The sequence below is a fragment of the Gossypium hirsutum genome, chromosome D04 (genome assembly GCF_007990345.1).
Source record: "Gossypium hirsutum isolate 1008001.06 chromosome D04, Gossypium_hirsutum_v2.1, whole genome shotgun sequence".
Taxonomy (NCBI): Eukaryota; Viridiplantae; Streptophyta; class Magnoliopsida; order Malvales; family Malvaceae; genus Gossypium; species Gossypium hirsutum.
This window is the reverse complement of record NC_053440.1, coordinates 3,004,786-3,013,455: the sequence shown is the minus strand read 5'-3', so window position 1 is coordinate 3,013,455 and position 8,670 is coordinate 3,004,786. Positions and strand designations below refer to the sequence as shown.

General features: G+C 29.5%; 1 long non-coding RNA gene across 1 annotated transcript; it reads left to right on the top strand.

Moving 5' to 3' along the window:
* The first annotated feature begins 571 nt into the window (after window positions 1-571).
* On the top strand, window positions 572-4,770 carry LOC107927565 (uncharacterized). The gene is made up of 3 exons (XR_001692474.2): window positions 572-1,218; window positions 2,082-3,089; window positions 4,324-4,770. It is a non-coding gene; the product is annotated as an uncharacterized lncRNA (long non-coding RNA).
* The last annotated feature ends 3,900 nt before the right edge of the window (window positions 4,771-8,670 follow it).

Genomic DNA, 8,670 nt, shown 5'->3' with positions numbered 1-8,670 from the left:
AATTTTCAATTTAGGCCTTGTATAATTTATAAAATTTTAAATTAATAATGGTAAAATTATACTTTGACCCTCAAAATGATAAAAAATTAATTTAATCTTTTAAAAATTATAAAGATATAAACTATATTAAAATGATGAAATTATATTTTTACTATCGTAAAAATATAAATTTAATTTCGCTCCACAAAAAGAATTTTCTGGCTCCCGCCACTGTGGACAGCCATGTTGCGGACTGTCAATGCGACAAGCTTGGAGGACTGTCCAAGCGAGAACATACTTGCGGCATGAGTTGCGGATTGAAGACATGCGAAGTGTATTTGCGAAATATGCTTGGGGATCATGAAGCTGCAAAGTGATTGGCGGCAAACTGACTCATGCGAGTGGTGCATTGCGCAAATGATTGACTTCTCTTTTGAATAGATGTTTAGATGCTAATCTTGTCATGCGTACAAGTTATGTTTTCCAGTTTTTTAGGAGATTAAGCATTTTTAGTAGAGTACGAGAAAATGAATCTTGTTATAAATAGTAATGTTTTTCTTATTGAAATTATTATGAAAAATATTAGCAGATTGTTTACTGCTATCATACTTGTTTCTTCTCTACTTCCCTTTCTTTCTTAGTTCATATCTCCAACAAAACATTTAGGCCTGTTGTTAAGGTCAATGCGGCCGTTTGCAGGGTTCTAGCAGTAGCGGTGAAGAATGGATGGCCACTCAGACAAATTGATGCTAATAATGCTTTTCTAAATGCGAATTTATCTGAACAAATCTATATGAAACAGACACCAATATTCAAAAGTTGGTGGAGTTGGTGGTAAACAAAGTGTTTCCAAGCTAAATAAGGCATTCAATGAGCTTAGATAAGCCCCACGAGCACGGTTTGATACATTGAAGCAGCCCTTAATTGAGAAGTTAGATTTTACAGTTTCAAAAGGTAGGCTCGTCGCTTTTTGTACGGTGTAATGCTACATCTAAGGTGATTATGATGATATATGTCGATGACATAGTATTAACAGGGGATTCAAGTAATGAGATTGATGAAGTCGTGACCAAACTCAATTAAGAGTTCTCTGTGAAGGAAATTGGTGACCTAAACTTCTTTCTTAGCATTGAAGTTCAACAATTGAGTCATGGTCTTTTTCTTAGTCAACGGAAATACATTTTGGAGCTACTTGATATGACATCAATGCTTCATGCTACACCTACACCAACCTCAATGGTAGGTTCGTCAAATTTTACTTAATTTGATGCACAACCTTTAACTAGCATTCAAAAATATCGAAGCATTATAGGAGCATTACAATATATATGCATTGCACGCCGAAATATTTCATATGCTGTAAATAAGTTAAGTCGATATGAATGCACCATTTGACTCTATTGCAACCTCAATTCATTAATTGGCTGAACTTTCTTAGGTGAATGGAAGTGTTTGATTGTAGTGATCACTTAAACTGCACTACAAAAACCATGTAAAGAAAAAAAATACAAATTTATTTATGCAATCCGATTTCCCTACGTCTGTTGAACCTAGCTCAGTGAGTAACTCTACTATCTTTAACCCACAATACAACACTTGAATCACATTTTATCACTCTCTAAGTATAGAGACCTCACCCTTGTATCTAAAGACTAAAACACTCGCATCTAAATCCCCCTAAGAATTTAGATAGGAAAAACGACCAATTTACACTTCAATTGCACTCACACAATAAGTTCCCCTTTGAACAAATAAAGTGCTCTCGATATATTCTCATACAAAACCTAAACAAGTTAAAGTTTTTAGACTTACTAACATGCTAGTTATTGATTACAATGCAACATGTTAAAAATAGCAAAAGTAATAATGTCCAATATAACGTGATATGAGGAGATTCATTCTTCAAGGTAATCTTTAATCCAACCCTGAATGATTCTCCATAATCAAAGAGTTGTATATTTCAATAATTTTCATTAGGCAATGGATTAATTTTCAAAGTCACGCTTTCATATCTTTAAAATATCAACATAATTAATTGTTCAAAGATTTTGTTTCAATAAATTGGTAACATCTAATATAGTAAGTTTTCTACTTTGTCACAGGGATGATAGTAGTGACCACTGTCAAGTGTCACTTAGATGACACCAAAATTTACCTCAATAGAATCACATCGGAAAGCAAATTGCTCAGATGCTTAAAATGGTATATAGACTACGAACTTTCTTATAGAAGGGGAGGATCAACTACACTAATATCCTATGTTGATGTTGATTGGGCTTCATCCTTAGAGGATTGAAGATCGAGATCTAGATATTATATATATGTGGGAATGAATTTGGTCGCACGGTCACGATCAATTTTTGAAGCAAAACATTGAAGCTTGAAGAGTGCATTATCAACTAAATGTTGTGTCTCAAATAGAAGCTAATGATTGAAGAAAAGAGTTGATAAATGATAAAACTAACATATTTAAATCGCATTCTTAATGCGTTTTTGGATAATTATTTATGCAAATGGGTGAATTTGATGCTCCTGATCCTTTTAACTCATGTTCTTATACTTAGGTGAGTATTTAGGAGCAAAAGGAGTGAAAATCAAAGAAAAAGAGAAGATTTTAGAAGCCACATGGGTTGGGCATATAATAGCTCGTTTTTGGGTCAAATCGGAACAGTGATTTTAGGACCACAAATCTGAAGTTAAAATATTAATTTTATTATTATATTAAAGTTTACATCATGATATAATTATTAGGTGAAAGTTTCGTAAGGAAATTTTACAGTTTGAATGCTTAATTCGGTAAAAAGTATTAAATCGCGTAAAGTGTAAAAGTTGAGTTCTAATAGCTAAATGTATTAAATAACTATAGAGCTTTAAAGTGGAAGTCCTTATATGGTAATTAGCCCATTAGAGTTGATAGTGGATTTTAATGGCTTGACATTTGTGTAATTTTTAAAGTTTTTAAAGGTTAATTAAGTAAATTAGTAATTAATTATTATTATAATAAAATAAATTAAGTTACCATCTTTCTTTCATCACTTTCAACCGAAAGTTAGGGATTTGGAAGCTATTTTTATGCTTAAGCATTCGGCAATCTCATTCTTGCCTATTTGGTATGCATTTTTATTCAGTTTTTAATTATTTCTATGTTTTTGTGATCGTTGCATCTAGTACTAGCTAGCCCGTGCCTTCGATTTCAAAACTATTAAAGATTTTGATAGTTTCCATTGATGAGCTTATGTGTTCTTTGATGTTTAATGGTGAATATGAATATTTGATGTTAGATTTTCATATTTTATAAAGTGGTTTTTTTGATGAAAATGCAAATTAGGGATTAAATTATGAAAAGATAAAAATGTGGGGTTAAAAGTGTGAATAAATATGAAATATGGGTTGCTAAGGGCACTATGGTAATTCGGCCAAGCATGGCTCTTGTTGAATTTTATGAATTTTGTGTATTTGTGAAATAGGGACTAAATTGTAAGAAATGTGAAAGTTTAGGGCCAAAGTACAAATTGGCTTAAATATGTGTTTTTGGACTGAATTGAATGATTATATGATTAAATGAGTTAATTTTGAATGCATATAAATTAAGAAAAGAGGAATTCGGAATTAGATTAGGGGAAAGGAAAAATTATCGAGTAATCGATCCGATTCGTCAATTCCGAGTACGAGGTAAGTTCGTAATGTGATGATTTCATTATAATGTATGTTAAATTATTTGATTATGCCTAAATTGTGATTACGAGATTTTCATTAATGTATGAATTGTAAATATGACTTTACGGATATATTCGAAGATAGAATCGACAAGCTAGAAATCTCGGTTGAACCTTAGGAATAAAATTGGATACTTGTGAAATGTTATAAGTTGATATACCGATTTGGTTTCGGGCCATGCATATAGGATGAGTTGGCTTCGGGCCATGATATTAGCACTTCGGGTGTGATTCATATCGATTTGGCTTCGGGCCATGATAATAGTTCTTTGGAGAAGTTACCTTGATTTGGCTATGGGACATGGTATAGGTGCTTATCATATGAGACATTTGAGTATCCGATTTCGATTCCAAATGGTTCAACGGGTAAATGAATGAGATGATTGAGAAATAGGTTAGTACGAGACGGTACAGGTACGTACAGAACCTATTCGAGTATTTAATAGAGAAAGATAATGAAATGGTATTTGATCATGTTTTAAGACATGCGAAAGGTTTGTTGTAATTGTATATATGGTAATGTTATGTACAATTAGTTGAATTGTATGTATTTGATGTATTGAATTATTCACTTACGAGCTTACTAAGCTATGAAGCTTACTTTGTGTTATTTTCTTATGTTTTATAGAGAATCAAGGCTAGCTCGGATCCAAAAGTCGTCAGGAACATCACCACCTTATCGGACATCTAAGTTGGTACTTTTGAATTGTATATATATGGTATATGGCATGTATAGGCTAGTGTCATCTTGGTATGTTTTGAGTTATGATATTAGCCATTAGATTTAGCTTATAAAGGTTGGTGTGTATTTGGCCATATGAATTGGTTGTTTAAGTGTTGAGAAAATGCATGTTTGAACTTAAGATGAATTGATGGTTATAGTAAGTTAAATTGATATACTTTTGAGTTAGTTTGGTACTAAAATTGAAATGAAATGAACGAAGTTTATTAGTTAACTTTTATATAGTATTATGAATGTTGTTGATCAATTTGATAAGTAAATGTTTTAGGCATGATTTAAATATGTTTGAATGTGAAAATGTATTGGTTTCCATATTGATTGTAAATTGGTTGCGGTTGAAATTGCAGGGAAGGCTAGATATTTATAAAGGAGTTATATTGAGTTCGCAAAAAAAAAATTCTCGAGTTTTCGAATTAGTCCTGAATCACTCCTAACTAAGGGACTTTAAGATTATTTTATATTATATTTGATAATTATTTGTATATTAATTGTAAATTGTCCGATGGGTCCAGTAATGCTCCATAACCCTGTTCTGGTGACGGACACGGGTTAGGGGTATTACAAGGCATGCGCCTATGTGACCCACACGGGCTGGACACATGTCCATGTGCTAGCTCGTGTTGATTTCGCACATTGTTAACATGCGAAAAAACACAATTTTTAGACTTTTTGAGCATTCTAAAGTCTATAAATACCAAATAAAAGAAGAGATAAGGGGGCAATCGGAGAAGATCGAAGAAAACACTCAAAGAACACCATCGGAGCCAACTCAAAAGCAGATTTCCATTAAGATTGAAGATCTCCTTTTAATTTTTTTCGAATTTTTCATGAGTTTCTTTATGTCTTGTGGTTATTCTGACTTTGAGATGTTTTCATTAAGGATTATGAACTAATTCCCTAATACCTAGGGAAGAATATACCTAAGACAAATTTTATTATTTGATTTCTGATTTAAATGATAAATACTTAGTTCTTGTTCTCAATTAAGTGGGCTTATTTCTTTTTTTAATATTTCTGGGATATTAACTCATGTGTAATATGCTTTAAGAGTAGATCTAACATAATTGAGTGGAGTTGCATGCAATCTTAGAAGTAGGACGACATAAATCTACTGGATTAGAGTCAAATCTAATAGGGGAATCCATAGATCGAATTAATGTGACGATAGAGATTTTAATTAGAAAGAGATTTCAATTAATTAACCTAAAGTCAGTTGTTTTGACTCTCGAAAGAGATTTTAACATAATTTAGGGATTTCTACGGATCAAGACACTAAGTGAATAAATCATTTAATTCAGATTCATAATAATAGGTGAAGTCTAGGTGGATTCTTTCTTGGGTATTATTTATCTCATTGGTTAATATTCAATTATTTCCTTGATTCATTCTCTGTTGTGTTCTTAGTTAAATTAGTTTAGTAATTTTAGATTAAAACTCACTACTGATTTAATAACTCATTTTTTAATAACATATTTAATAACATTCATGCACACAAATTAATTAAACATGCAACTTAAATCACCTTATTTAAAATGAAAATAAACACACTTTAATTTATGCATTAAAATGTAACAGCCAATTAAATAACATACATATAAAAACAAACTCAAACATATTAAACAACTAAGATGCTTAAATGCAATGTTTCAGATGCAAACTAAATGAACAAATGGGTTACTTAATGCATGACTTAATTTAATGATGTAGACTTAAACTAACATGGGAGTTACATAATGCATGTCAAAGTTAAGAGATGTAGATTAATAATGCAGGACATTAATTAAAGATGCATATTAATGATGTACAAACTAAAACAGAATTAAAGACACAAAAATAAATGAATTAAAGTCCTTATTCCAGCAACCAAATTAACAAACTAAAATTAAAAGCTTCATTTTGCACTTGAGCCCCTCGAGTTTGGGCCAATCTCGATGTCGTCGAGTTGTGTCGTAACATGGTGCGGCCGAGATCGCATCATAAAGTCTAGGTGGATTCTTTCCTAGGTATTATTTATCTCATTGGTTAATATTCAATTATTTCATTGATTCATTCTCTGTTGTGTTCTTAGTTAAATTAGTTTAGTAATTTTAGATTAAAACTCACTACTCCAAATTGTCGGCTAAATAATAAGAAAATGGTAATTACTAATAATTTTAGTCCTCGTGGAAATAATATCTCTACTCACCATAACTATACTATTGTTTAATAGATGCGTTTGCCTTTATCGTATTTATAATTAATTTTGTGACCATCAAGAATTAAAGGAACAAAGAATCGGGGAAATAATAGAGTATAAATAAAAGTTAGTGCACTAACTAACTTTAGTTGTACCTAACTGATTGTTAGTTGTGATTAGTTAATAGTTAGTTAGGCTAAATAAATAGGCTGTAAATATCCATTAGTGCTAAGACTTTTGTAACTAGCTTTCTCTTAAATGTGTTTTAGCTTTTTCTCGCATCCTTCTCCTTTCTTCTTCCTTTCATTGTCATACCTTTGTTATTTCTTTCCTTTCTTGTTTTTTCATTACAATTAATTTTGGATTTATTATTATTTTAAAATAAAAATACATTAAATAAAATTGATTATATTTATTAAATAACATGTGGTAAAATTTTAAGACATTCATTTTTTAGAGATTTCGGTTTTAAATATTGTACATACGATAAAATATATAAATTTAGGGTGTATTGATAAACTGAAATATTAATTGTTAAAAATTTAGTATTGAATTTTTAGTGCTAAATTTTATAAATTTTGAATTTATATTAAAGATTATGTGATAAATAAGTAAATATAAGCACAAGATATAATTATGTTGTTTGATAAAAATAATTGTTTATTTTTAATTTTAAACTTATTAATATAATAATTTATATTATTTTGGATAGTTTTAGTTGAAAAATAAATATTATAATTTGAATACCTCATTTTTTTTAAAAATAATTTATTTTAATTTTTTAATAAAATAAAATCGATTTAATATTTTATACATTGAATGATAAGTAAGTAGTTACCTATTTATTTTATTTAACATTTTCTTTTGAAAATTTTATATTAAATAAAAAAGTAAAATGATTATCCAACATATTTAAAATATTAAATGTGAAAAAAAAATTAATTTCAATTTAAAATAAAACGATTTATCAAATACATCTTTAGCTTCAATTGAGAAATTATTTCACCCGTCATCAATAAAATTTTTTACTGAGATGATCGTATTTTCCAATCTTTTTGTATGTATTTTAGTGCTTTATGTTGGTGAATCTCTTTTGAGGCTTTGTACTATGTTGATATTGGTGTCATCATTTTAGGTTTTTTTTTTAAAACAATGAAATTTTTAATTTTTTATAAATTACATTAATACTTATTCTTTAAATTATCATTTTAAATGTACAATATATAACTTTGATTTTAACCTTAAAAAACTTGTGACGTGTGCCTCTTATTTTCGGTTGAATAAATGGTGATGTTACGACGAGAAGGTTCCCGACATTGTGACGACGGACAACATTGCGATGTGGCGACGGGTTCTCCATATAAATTGAGTTTCTTCTCTTAATTAAGCTTTGCTATCTTTTCCTAATAAAATGCTAATTACTCAAGGGATATTTTAGGCTTCCTTTAGATGCTCGATTGCTCTCAATGAAGCACGATTGTTCTTGAAAATGGTGAAACGCACCTCAGTCATCCGTTTGGATGACATTAACTTTTGCCTGTGAAAGAGATTTCATCGCACTGGGCACTTGGTTTTGCACCGAAGCATGGAGCTTCAGTAAAGAAAAAGAAGCTGCGGTGGATTAGCCTTTTACCATTTTAACCTGTTTTGTTTTGGCTTTTTATTATATTTTACAAGGTGGTTGTGCTTTTTATTTTGAAAGTGGGCTCCATAAAAGTTGATTATATTATAGTATTGCATAAAATATATATATTTAGTAATTAGAGGAAGTAATGGCATTAATAATTATGTTATTATATAATAATATAAATACTTTTTATAATGATAAATACATTTTTAATTATTCAAAAGATATATATTTATAATTATAATTTGATATAAAATTTTTAGCCTTAACAAAAATATGATTTTAATTTTTAGAAATTAATATTTTATTAAATGAATTTATAAATTTACATATTTTTAATGATTTCATAAAAGTAAAATAAATTTAAAAACTTCTATTATATATCATTTCTAATCTAATGTCGTTAATAATCATTTTCTATTCTCACCTC